This window comes from Neopsephotus bourkii, unplaced genomic scaffold, assembly GCF_033783945.1.
Source record: "Neopsephotus bourkii isolate Nb327-2 ecotype Australia unplaced genomic scaffold, CSIRO-AGI_Nbou_v1 NB_1630, whole genome shotgun sequence".
NCBI lineage: Eukaryota > Metazoa > Chordata > Aves > Psittaciformes > Psittacidae > Neopsephotus > Neopsephotus bourkii.
Genome location: NW_026902105.1, coordinates 12,032,369 through 12,044,665, shown reverse-complemented (window position 1 = coordinate 12,044,665; position 12,297 = coordinate 12,032,369). Strand labels below are relative to the sequence as shown.

Genomic DNA, 12,297 nt, shown 5'->3' with positions numbered 1-12,297 from the left:
GTGATGAAATGAATTCAGGTGTAGCAGAGACATCCATAATTATTGGCATCTACCTGTAATATCATGTTCACAGCAGGAGCTGCTTTTCTCCAGTTTGCACTAGGGTTATTACAGCTGCCAGCAACTTTTATATTTAAACCACTTGAGACTGAACATCTTAAATACATCTGCACTTGATTTCTTATGTATAGTGAACTAATGTTCCTTGTACCTATTAAGAATGACTTTTTTATGGACTGAGCTCCACAGTCCATATGGACACAGTCCACAGTCAGTATGTTGTATGACCAAATTAGACCATGTGCAACCTTTCTGGGCATTTCATGCTAGAGACCAAGCACAAGAAGAACTATAGTCTTTAAGTTACTGAAACCAACACAAACCTTCTAAAGACTAAGAAATGTCAGTTGATGTGTATAAATCAACAACTAATACCAGAGCAATGCAAGTGCAAAGTCAGAACTGTACCAAGGACCAGAACAAGCTGAAGTGGCTAACAGAAAGAAGAATGTATTTTAAGAAAACAGACCAAAGCAGAATTACGTGAATGAAGATAATAGTATGATGATTGTAAGATTAAAGTTCATCTTCCACTTTACTGCAAACTACCCAAACCATATCTTTACCCCCTGTGGATCCTGCTTTATGCAGCTGTAAGGTTGTGTCGACTCGGAGACAACACAGAAGTGTAACTCACTGCAGAACATCAACTTTCTGTCTTGTGCAGGTCACCCTGAGCCAGAGCAGAGGGCAGTAGTACATGGCTGCTACAGGAAAGACTGACTGTCGGTGATTCTAATTACAGCTGCAGGCTGTAATTAGATCTTATTAGATGACCAATAAAACTGCATGCTTGCTCTCCTTCCACCCCAAGAAATCACCTTCTGTTGATGAAATACTCATGCAAAATGTCTGTCGGGATTGTGTGATTTGTGAGTCATTTTTCTTGGTAGTTCAATTCAGAGTGGTTAGTACTGGGAATTGAAGCAATTACAGGATTCTGGGTTTGAGAGCAGCACTCACAGATGCATCTGTTCAAGCTCAGATGTTACCAGAACATTTCTGTGTTTCCAGCCAAGACAACAAAAGTGGCTCTCCACTACCTCTTCATTTACTTTCACTGTCCTGGCAACAGTGAAGAGCTCAACATATTTGCATTTCTCTGTTGGCATAAGAGCTATCTTTTGTTGCTTACTTTACTGTAAATGAGAAGGGATTGCTGTGGAGAATTAGATAGAACTGATTTTTTTTTGCTGTGGCCTTACTTTCCAGCTTTACAAAACAATCTGTTTGGCTTGCATTTATGTGCGTTCTTGAACTTTGTCAAGAATTTTGTTTGTAGAATAAGAAACATCTTGCTTCACTTGTAAAGCACTGTCAAGATGACTACTATGAAACGTCTTTTCATAGAATCATAGTGTGGTTTGGATTGGAAGGGACCTTCAAAATCATTTAGTTCCAACCCCTCTGCTGCAGGCAGTGACACCTTCCAATAGACCATTACGTTGCTTAAAGCCCCATCCAACCTGGCCTTGGACAATGCCAGGGATGGGGCATCCTCACCTTTCTTTGGCAGCCTGTTCCAATGTCTCACCACCATCGCAGTAAAGAATTTCGTCCTAATATCTAATCTGAATCTCCCTTCTTTCAGTTTTAAGCTGTTCCCCTTGACCTGTCCCTACAGGCCCTTGTTAAAAGTCTGTCTCCAGCTTTCTTGCAGTTCCTCTTTAGGCACTGGAAGCTGCTCTAAGGTCTCCCTGGAGCCTTCTCTTCTCCAGGCTGAACAACCCCAACCCTTTTAATGATTTAAATCTGACAGTAGCAGATATGAACAGGCTGAAGCAAGAATTTCTAAAATTCCATAACAACTGCACAACGAAGACAGACACCAGAGAAGAGGCTGGAGTTCAGCGGGCTTTGATCTTAGCCCTTCTCCAGAAGCAGCTTCATTCAGCAAAATGCTGACAAGCAGCAGCTGGCAGGGCAGTGATGTGATGATGGAATAACCAGAAATGGTTGACTGAACTCCAGGGTATACAAAATAAATCACTTGGTGAAGACTTTGCCAGTTGTGCAGAAGCAGGTGTCCCCTGCGTGCCACCTTAAGATGCAGACCCATAAAACACAAGAGATGCCCCTAGTTCATAGTCACAACTATCCAAGCAGCATGTGCATCAGGACCAGTATCTGAGGTATCAGACCTATTGGTTACATACCACATAACTGACCAGCATGTACTGCATGAGTGACCCTTGCTGTCCATGGACAGCACCAACTGAAACATCAGTGTGTTGTCAGCATTGTCCTCAGACTAAGGCCAAAACACAGCACTGCACCAGCTACCAGGAAGAAAACTAGCTGTACCCCGGCCAAAACCAGGGCAATGGCAATTGAGAAGGACGATTATATGAAACTGCAATTATTCAGAATTAGAGCTTTAAAGCAAGAGGCCACTTGCATGAAAAGCTGTAATTGTTGTGCATATGCCAGTGGGTGTGTGAGGGAATACAACTGTTCTTCATGTGGGGATTTCATTATATTGAGGAGTTGGGTGGTTAATTCATTTTTCTGACAAAGTAGTGCAGTGCAGCTGAATGTTTTCAAGACTGATCACAATGAAGAACTCTGCAGATGTTTTCCCTGTGTTTTTAATAGATGTTGGAAAAAAAAATAGCCTAATTTCAGAGCAACAGAAAAGTACATCAAATATATGTGTAATCCATGAATTGGAATTTCTCTAAGGATCAAGGACCAAGAACAAGCTTAAGAACTTCAAAATATTATGCAGCACATCATGAAAGTTCATCCTGATGACACCCTGTATTTATAGAGCGTTCAAAAGGATGTTTAGCAATATTTTCTCTCTATCTCAGCAGGAAGATTGTAAAATAATTTGTTTCATTAATACATAATTAGGGAATGAAAGGCAGTAGCTATTACGTTCTTTGCAGTCTGATAGCACAGAGTGTCTAAGAGGGCACCTCTCTGGGGCAGAGCTGTGATGCCTGAGGAGTCCAGACTGTAAAGTTATTTGGTCTTGAGGAGTACAGGCAACATACAGGATTACATACAGGAATACAGTGCATACAGGGGACACAGTCTGCCCCAACAGCTACATCTATAAGCACTTGTCGCCTTCTTGGTTGTTTTCCTTGTAGGTTGTCTGTTTTCCTACCATTTTATTTCTTAGATAAAACACTGATTTTTTAATACATTATCAATGAGTTTGCTTCTTTTTCTTACTAGAGTGGGCAAGTGTTCAGTCAATGATACCCATCGTCATAAGTCAGCAGACTGTGACAGCAGGAAGGAAAGGGAAAGGCTAACTTCATGTTTTTAAAATCCCAATCCTCACACCAGCAGTGAGGGTATTTTGTGGTTTTCTCTGATTTTGAATATCCGTTCCTAGACATTTCCTACCCGTGCCTTGCTGAAGACAGCCAAATGCTTACCCAAGCAACTATAGGCATATATAGTCCTCAGGCTTGCAGTGTGAAGGTGGAGACATAGGAATACAGTTAATAGACAGCAGGCATGCTGCAGGTACTGGGAAGGGAAGCAGAGGCTGAAGAACCAGAAGGCAGAAGCAGGGGGGAGAAGCATGTTGATATTTCAGTGGCATTTATGAAAAAAATTAAACTTTCTTTTTGTACAGTTACACAGCATTGAACAGGAAATCAGCCTCTCTAGTGTCTATCCCCACAGGCAATCCAAACAGTTTCTTCTCTTTACAGCAGACCTACTATGGATCCCAGAGGCCATTTCTCTGTCGTTTGCTCTGTGAGCAGTTTGTTTCTACATAGCTGGAGTTTACATTCATCCAGAAGGCAACCAACTCTTCAAGTTCAGTATGGAGCAATTCTGAAGCAAGAGGTGCGCTAAATTCATGAACAGGAAAGCAGCTTATATTTATGAATTCCCATGAGGTGGAATTGCAAATTCCACATCAACAGTGTCCATGCACTAGAATTTCAGAGCAGGCGAGTTCTCAAGGGCAGCTGGAGAAGACAAGCCAGGGAACCAGAAGGGAACAGCAGAGACAGCTTAGCAAATCGTAGAATCATAGAATAATTAGGGTTGGGAAGGATCTTAAGATCATCCAGTTCCAACCCCACTGCCATGGGCAGGGACACCTCACACTAAACCATGTCATTCAGGGCTCTGTCCAACCTGGCCTTGAACACCTCCAGGGATGGAGCATTCACAGCTTCCCTGGGCAACATGTAAACAAAAACCCCAAAACAACTTACTAGGTATTGATTACTCCACATCAACTTTGCTATGAGCAAGCTTTTCCTACTGCTGAGCAAACCCAAGGGTTAATTGCCACATACTAAATTCCACGTGACTGCATAACAAAAAAAAAATTGCTTGCCAATAGAAGTATTATATATGTAAGTCATTTGACATCTATAAATGTCAAGGATAGGTAAAGTTTATGACTGAAAATTATGGGTGGGAAATAGCAGTAAAAATGGGGAGAACCTGTAATTACAGCAAAACTTGGTGGAGAGAAGCCACCCAGTTGGCAAGTCCCATTTATCAAGTTGGTTGATTTGTAAACCAAAGATTGTCTCTTTACACTGTAGGAGCATGTGATAAAATCTTCTGAAAATTCATCCCAAGGTGGAGGTAAGTTTTTCCTCTCAGTTCTGTATATTTTCCCTGTCACCCATTTTCCAGGTTTCTTTTCAGTCTTTTCTGCATCTACCCTTAATTTTTCATTAGAAGGTGCAATGGCTTCTGAATCTTTAAAAACCAGAAAAAGTACCCCCAGACAAGTACTCTTTTGGATCGGAGAACTGAATATTTTCCTCTCAAGTCCAGTCTTAATCTAGTGGCACTTCTCAGCTCTCACTTCACCTCCTTGATGAAACTGATCTTTACAGCAGTTCACCCTGACCAGATGAGAGTACCAGAGACCACTTTGGGTAACTTACTGTTCTAAGCAAAAGCTCTTCAAGCAGGATAAACACAATTGGAAAGCAAAGCTCAAAAATTTCTCAGCCAAAATACATAACAAATACAGAGCTAGGACTAGTAAACTGCTCGATTAAGCACATGCTCACTGCCCTGGGTAAGATGCCCTGTGGCTCTTTGCTTTTCAGAAGAGCATCGGTCAGGTGGGGAGAGGCTGATCTCCATTGCTCTGTGGAGCAGAGACATCTGCAGTGTTGCTGAGCTGCGTCTTGTTGTAGGCATATAGTGAAAAAATTGGAGCTTGTATTACTATGGAACAGCCTGAACAAATACAAAGACCTCCTAAAAGGTCAGGATGATCTGAAAACAACACCAGTGAAGAGAACTGGTACCCATGGAGGAGGCTTTGGGCTTGTGTAGGCAGATGAAGAAACAGGCCCAACGGATCTCTAATCAGGAGAGACTGTCCTTGAAGACTGGTACATCTTGAAAACACATGGACATCAATCAGCAAGATATAACTTTGATGTGTCAGCACCACATGATCAGGGAGTCCTTTAGGGAGTCCCATTAGGGAGTGTTTTCATTATAGCCTCATTCTAATGCTAAAAATCACGTCTACGGGTCAAAAGACTCCTGCCTGAGTGAAAAAACTCTTCCCTGAGCATGCATGGCAAGGGGTCCATGATGTAAACTTATTCAATGAGCTGACCAGTTGTTAATGGTGGAAGGGTTATGGGGAGTTACCAACCTGAACTGAACTCTGTATAAGTGTGAATTTTGCATGGGGTGATGTGCTAGCTTTGCGGGATACCACATAGCACACCTTTTTTTGTGCAGACTTGGAATAAACAAACACCTTGTCTCTGCGTGTGAATTGGCTGTTGCACACCTGGACAACATTCTGGCCTCCTGATTTGATTTTAGGATTTTACACTTTTTATATTAGAACTATGCTCAAATCCTTATGATGCTTTACAACTTCAACAGCTTCACCTCTGTTACTTTTCTCTGTTGGTGAGGCTTTAGCTCATGTGGTTTTTCACATCTTAATGATTTTTCTTGATCAAAGTGACTCAAATTCACTCAGCTGTTCTATGTCAATCTTGCCCTTGGATGAGAGACACCCATGGCTCAAGCCTGCTGCACTGCTACGATTGCAAAGACAGCCACCTATCTCCACCTATGTCCTGCTCTAGCTCTGTCTCTGCTCCAGCTTCTTCCATGTGTTTCTGTCAATGCCAAGTCCATATTCCATGCATCCTGACTCCTCTAGCTTAGGGCAGGTCCTTGGCCCCCAAATTTGCTCTTGTGCATATAAGACCAGTCTGGTTTTCAAGATTGCCAGCCTCTTTCAGCTTAGTCAAGGCTAATGAGCAGAATCAAGCTCACAGATGGTCCTTCCTGGCCTACATCTGAGTGATGTGTGGGGCAGGCAATGGACATCCTCTCTATACCCACAGAGAGCAGGTTTTGTAGAGCTGCTGTCTGTATCCTCACTGCCCAGAACAAGATACATAAACATGGGCACAGGGGACTGGAGGAAGACCAAGAGGACTCACACTTTGGGTAATCTCCCTTCCTTGACTCATTCACTGAAAGCAAGCAAAAACCATGGTGGTTAGCAGGTACACAGCAAGGACTGGTCGGATAAGCAGTGTCTCCATGAGCTCTCTACCCATGGTAGAGCATGGTCATTGTCTACGTGTTCTAGAGCCCCATTGTCAAAGTGTAGAAGAATACTCCCACATGAAACCCTTTTAGGAAGCACTTTATCATAGAATGGTTTGGGTTGGAAGGGACCTCAAAGATCATCCAGTTCCAACAACCTAAATGTGAAATCTCAGGGTGTTATTTAACAGGGTAATTCGTATGCGGCAATTACCTGGTGTACAGTTTTTTTTTTAACAGGGTGTTTTAGTTAGGATGATTTTCAAGAATGCTTTTTGCTTTCAGCTTCCATCAGTGCTGGAGCGATAGACACGTGCTAGATTGTCCATAAAGGATTCCAACAGGGCCCTAAGATTGAACTTTTTGTTCTGCAGATACAGAGATATCACAGTGTCCTGATTACAGAAGTACTTCTGGGCTAAGCACTCAGTACTGAGAAAAAGAGAATGGAGCTGCATTGAAAATCAACACATAAAACAGATTTTACAAGACTCAGGCTTTAGACTTCCTTGTTTTAAACTCTCAGGCTTGGAAAAAGCCCACACAAAGTCCTAAAAGGTAAGAAAAGGGGTTAAATGTGCATTTAAGTATGATTTGATAAGATTAAGTTTTAAGACTGATCTGTATGGTGCAGTCGTGTACAATGCTGGCTCAAATGACAGCTGTAGTTTGGACTTGGTACCATTCCCTGTGAAAAAGAAATATCTGGGGTTGTTTTCCTTTAGAGGCATGGACACAAATCCTACTGCTGTGTTGCTGTGTTTCTTCCTAAAGTCAGACTTTGTTTTCTATTGTCTCAAAAGCCGAAGTGACCAATAAAATATTGTCACTGTTTACTTCCATACATGTAATTGTCATCTATTTTATACAGAAAGTGTTTCGACTACTTTTGAATCCTCAAACAGCTGAAGTAGGGATGCCTAAGCAGCGCCCACTGGGGCTGGATCTCCACCTCCAGTAGCTCTACCGTGTAAGCGAAGCTCCCGTGTATACCCCATTGCAGACCAACCCGCTGGCGTTTCACGAGCAGGCTTTACTTGTGGCTCGTATCCCCCTCTTGTGGGGATTTGCTAAATTACAAGCCAAAACTCCCTATTTCATCTCTCAATGGGGTCTGATGCACAGCTGCACTGCTAAACGGGCCAAAGCTGTCAGACAGGAGTTGATTGAGTAAAGGAGTTTAACTTATTTTCAGTTTAATCACTAATTTCTGTTTATTGCACCTTCTCAGTCTGTGTCTTTAGCGTTTTATTCTGCTTTTGAGTTTTAAGAACTTGATGCATAATTTTTGTAAAAGACCTCATGGGTACTTGAGGCTCATCTCATGCTTTACGTATTTTTAGGGCCACAGGTCTTCGAAGCTCTCTTGACACTTCAGCCAGTATAAAATGAGGGACTGTGTCATGGAAAGAAGCAATTGTGAAAATCACTAAACATGCATATCCTTGACAGTGCTGTAGCAAGAGGTATTAAAGTGGTAATCATTGGATGTATAAATCAGCAGAGTGAGTAGGAAAAGTAAAATGACTGCTGTATATGGCATTACCAACAGCGATACCAGAATGGCCTGTAGGAATTTGTGTCCTCAAGGGCAAAAATCAACCTTAAAAATTGGAAAAAAATGAGCAAAAGAGCACCACAGCTGACTTTTTACACTGGAAAAATCACTAGGAGATTTAAGAAATTCATTGCACTGAATTTGTCAAAAAAATGAGTGAGAAATGGCTAGATTATAGCAGAGAAACACCTTTGGGTAAAAAATCCCGTGTGCCAATGGGTTTTTTTAATCAAGCAGCAGTGGCTGCCAACTGATCCAGAGTCATCCAAATGAGGAATAAGGCCCAAATGTTTCATGCTGACTGTGATTAATGCCTGGCACCAACTCTCAAGAGAGATCATAAAGCCATCTCTTTATGTCTGTAAATGAGGTGTCACGTTGTATGTATTTTAGCCAATGACAGACTATGCTTGTATTCAACACAAGTAATTGGGTTAAATACAGAGGTAACCAGTAGACACAAAATGGTTTGTATTATACGTGACAGTGTAAATGACTGTGTCTCCCCCCTTGGAACTTAATTCTATGAATTTGTATTCTCTCATGGTTTCAAAACCAGCGGTTTATCAGTCAGACAGGGAAATAGAGTCAATGAAGGAAGGAGTTCTCCTCATGCCCCTGAGATACCCTGTAGGCATCTATAAAATGCCAAGGGATATTAATTAATGAATTAGTAGGCAAAATCCCAAATGGAAAACCTAAGTACTTGACTGCAGCAGAGACACCTGTGAATGTCAGATTTGATGGTACAAGAAGAGTAGCAGGTGAGTGTAACAACATCCTATTTGAAAATGCTAGCTGGTGGCCTTTAAGCAAAATGCAGCTTTGACTCTCAAAGGGAAAAATGAGTTTGTTGCTTCTTGATAGCTAACACAATGAAATGAAGATGAAGATGACTCTGCCAGTGGAATAACTGGGAAAAGGGAGGGACTGCTTCCTCCATGAGCAAATACCCGAGCTTGTGAATAGAGCTCCCAATATACAGTAACTTCAAGATGAGAAAAACTAAGCAAACACATCAGATGGACAAAGAAAAGCCAACAGAAAGGGGACTGCTTCCATTTTATTGTCTACAGCATTTTTCTTTTATTAACATCTCTTACCCATCTACTCTCTATTGTTACACTTTGAGCTTCAATGTAAAAAATCATAGAATGATTTGGGTTAGAAGGGACCTTTAAAGATCTAGCTCAAACCTCCCTGCCTGGATCAGGTTGCTCAAAGCCCCATCCAGCCTGGCTTTGAACACGTCCAGTGACAGGGCATCCACAACTTCTCTGGGCAACCTGTTCCAGCATTTCACCACCCTCATAGTAAACAATTTCTGACTCATGGCTAATCTGAATTTACCTTCTTTTAGTTTAAAATCATTGCCCTTTGTCCTGTCACTACAGACCTAATAAAATGTCTTTTGCCAGCTTTCTTATAAGCCCTCTTCAAGTGCTGAAAGGCCACAGTAAGGTCTCCCTGGAGCCTTCTCCATGCTGAACCCCAACTCTCTGAGCCTTTCCTCATAGGAGAGGTGCTCCAGCCCTCTGACCAAGTTTCTGGCCCTCCTTTGGAGATGATCCAACAGGTCCATGTCTTTCTTGTACTGAGGACTCCAGAGCTGAACAGTTACTTCAGATAGGGTCTCACCAGATTGGTGTAGAGGGGGAGAATTACCTCCCTTAATCTGCTGGTCTACCAGCATCCCTAAGTCATTCACTGCAGGGCTGTTCTCAGTGCCTTCATCTCCCAGCCTATATCAACATGGGATTTCCCCAGCTCATGTGCAGGACCTTGCACTTGGTCTTGTTGAACTTCATGTGGTTCGCATGGGCTCACTCCTCAGGCCTGCCAAAGTCAAGAAGCTCAGCTGTACTAGATGGTCATTGTAGATCCCTTCCAAATGAAATATTTTATTCTTTTATTCTTTTCTTTTTAATATTTTGTTGCCTACACCACCTCTAGTCCCGCTGGCTGGGATGTTTCAAGACAGAAGGCAGCAACGTGTTGCTGGACAACAGCTTCTGTGCCAAAGCTGAAGTGCTTCTACTAAAAGCAGTACATGTCAGTGACATGAACCTCATCCTTTGCTATTTACCAAAAGGCCAAATACAGGCATCGAAAGGGACTGAGAGAGGGCCTCAGGGTGCTCTTGACAGGAGAGCCAGGAGCAGTAGGATTGGATAAGGAGGGATCACAGAGCCTGCCCCTCAGGGGGGCGGACACAGGATGCTCCCTGTTGCCCAGCAGCCAATCCTCCTATGCAGAGTACCTACTGCTCTGCTGACCAAGCTTTCCCTGTGGTCTTGGTTGTTCCTCACTCCTGCTAGGCCTTATAAGCTGATTTACTCACAACCTGAGCATAGGCCATGTTGTGGCATTTGAGGAATCTTGGTCTATAATTACCTAATGGGCTGTAGCAATGCAAATATTCCTGGGAGATCTGGTCTGAGAAAACAGTGCTGGGACTTTACTGAGAGAGTAACAAAGACAAAACATGGTCATTAAGGTCAAGTGACGTCTGTCCATTAACTTCCCCAGCCTAGGACACCAGGAGGCATCTTGTTATTTGGAACCAGAACCAAAGAGGTGGTCCTGGAGAAGTCTCAATTTCACATTGAAAACCATGTAAGGGACTGTAATGACAAGCAAACTGTGCAAGGAGTGTCTGAATTAGTGGGAAGTTGTGCTGTGAGTGAAGTAATTAGCTAAGGTTGGAATGGTTTCTGTGCTATAAAGAAGAAGAGTTAGTTACTTGAATAAGGGTATTTCTTGATGCCTTTACACCCTGTTCTCAAATACAGGTGATGGGCTAAATATTTAAAGATAAATTAATACCTTTTACAGAACTGATCTCACCCACAAACTCCAGCTTTGCTGGCTCGTGTTTTCAGTATGTTTTTCCTCACAGGTCAGACTGAACATTTTTTCTCAGTTTTGTCTTGTCCAGTGAAATTTCTTGGCTGAAGTTTCCTCTTCTCTGGCAGCAGCAGAACTATTCTTAATGCTTGAACACAATGTGATGCCAGATTACAACTGATGGCAGATTCAGCCCACCCCACATATGTGCCTCGCCCTGCCGTGGGATGTGTAAATGGCAAGTGAAGCAGTTTTTGGACCACCACAGTTTTCAGGCTACTGTGATATGGCAAGTTGTGTTTAGGGTTAGTGTGCTTTTGGATTTAAAACACTGTGGCATTAGCTCTGCCTCAGAGGTTTGGCAGACAATCAGCAACAGTACAGTTTCAGCCAACCAGATTTAATCTGTCACTGCATGTGTGTCAGAGACCTAAAGGAGAACCTGCAGCTGCAAGACAATCCTGTTTTAATTTGATTTATTGTCACCTGTGAAAACTGTTTTCCTTTTCCTGAAGTAAATGGATGTTTCATTTTATTGCAGTTTGAAATTTTCCACCTATAGAACCATAGAATGGTTTGGGTTAGAAGGGACCTTAAAGGCCATCCAGTTCCAGCCCCCTGCCATGGGCAGGGACACCTTCCACTAGAGCAGGTTGCTTCAAGCCCTGTCCAACCTGGCCTTGAACACTGCCAGGAATGGGGCAACCACAGCTTGTCTGGGCACCCTGCTCTAACTAGCTCTGTAGAAATTCCCCTTGTGTGCATCCTGCCTTTGCTGTAGCAGTGCCAAACGTGTTTGTGACTTCTAGTCCGTTTTCAGACTTTCTGCTGATTCTCACTTCTTTCTTCCTTAGGCCTTTTCAGTGTCTTTGCTTGCCTGTTGTGCCCAGATTTTCTGCTTTGAAGATCAATTTGAGCAATTCTCCTTTCAGTCTTGTGTCATTGTGCATAATTGCACACATTGTTCTCCGGTCCTTGAGGAAAAACAGAAATGTATTTTGATGTTCTAGTTTACTCTGTGACTGTTGAGGAGCAAACTGCTAACTGGAAGTCAACTCTTCAAAACATTTCAAGGCTATGGAATAGCTTTGCGTTTGAGATGTTATTAATCAGTATTGCCCTTGTTGCTCAAGTGGGTCATCAAATGCAAGGCCTTGCACAGATTTTTTTTTTCTACTTGAATGAAAATTGCTGATACAGATTAGGTGTGTTCTTAGTTCTTAGTCTAAGCTTGTGTAGTTAAAACAATCCTGCATAAATCCTGTTTCTGTGTAGGCAGAAGCACCAAAACTGGTAGCAAA

The 12,297-nt window shown here is 42.4% G+C and overlaps 1 long non-coding RNA gene across 2 annotated transcripts; it reads left to right on the top strand.

The window, feature by feature from the left end:
- Positions 1–6,492: 6,492 nt before the first annotated feature.
- Positions 6,493–12,289, top strand: LOC133223110 (uncharacterized). 2 transcript variants are annotated; one of them, XR_009728467.1, is made up of 4 exons: positions 6,493–7,149; positions 7,935–8,096; positions 11,851–11,940; positions 12,071–12,142. It is a non-coding gene; the product is annotated as an uncharacterized LOC133223110 (long non-coding RNA). The 2 variants fall into 2 exon arrangements; XR_009728466.1 differs by having other exon boundaries at positions 11,851–12,289.
- Positions 12,290–12,297: the final 8 nt, after the last annotated feature.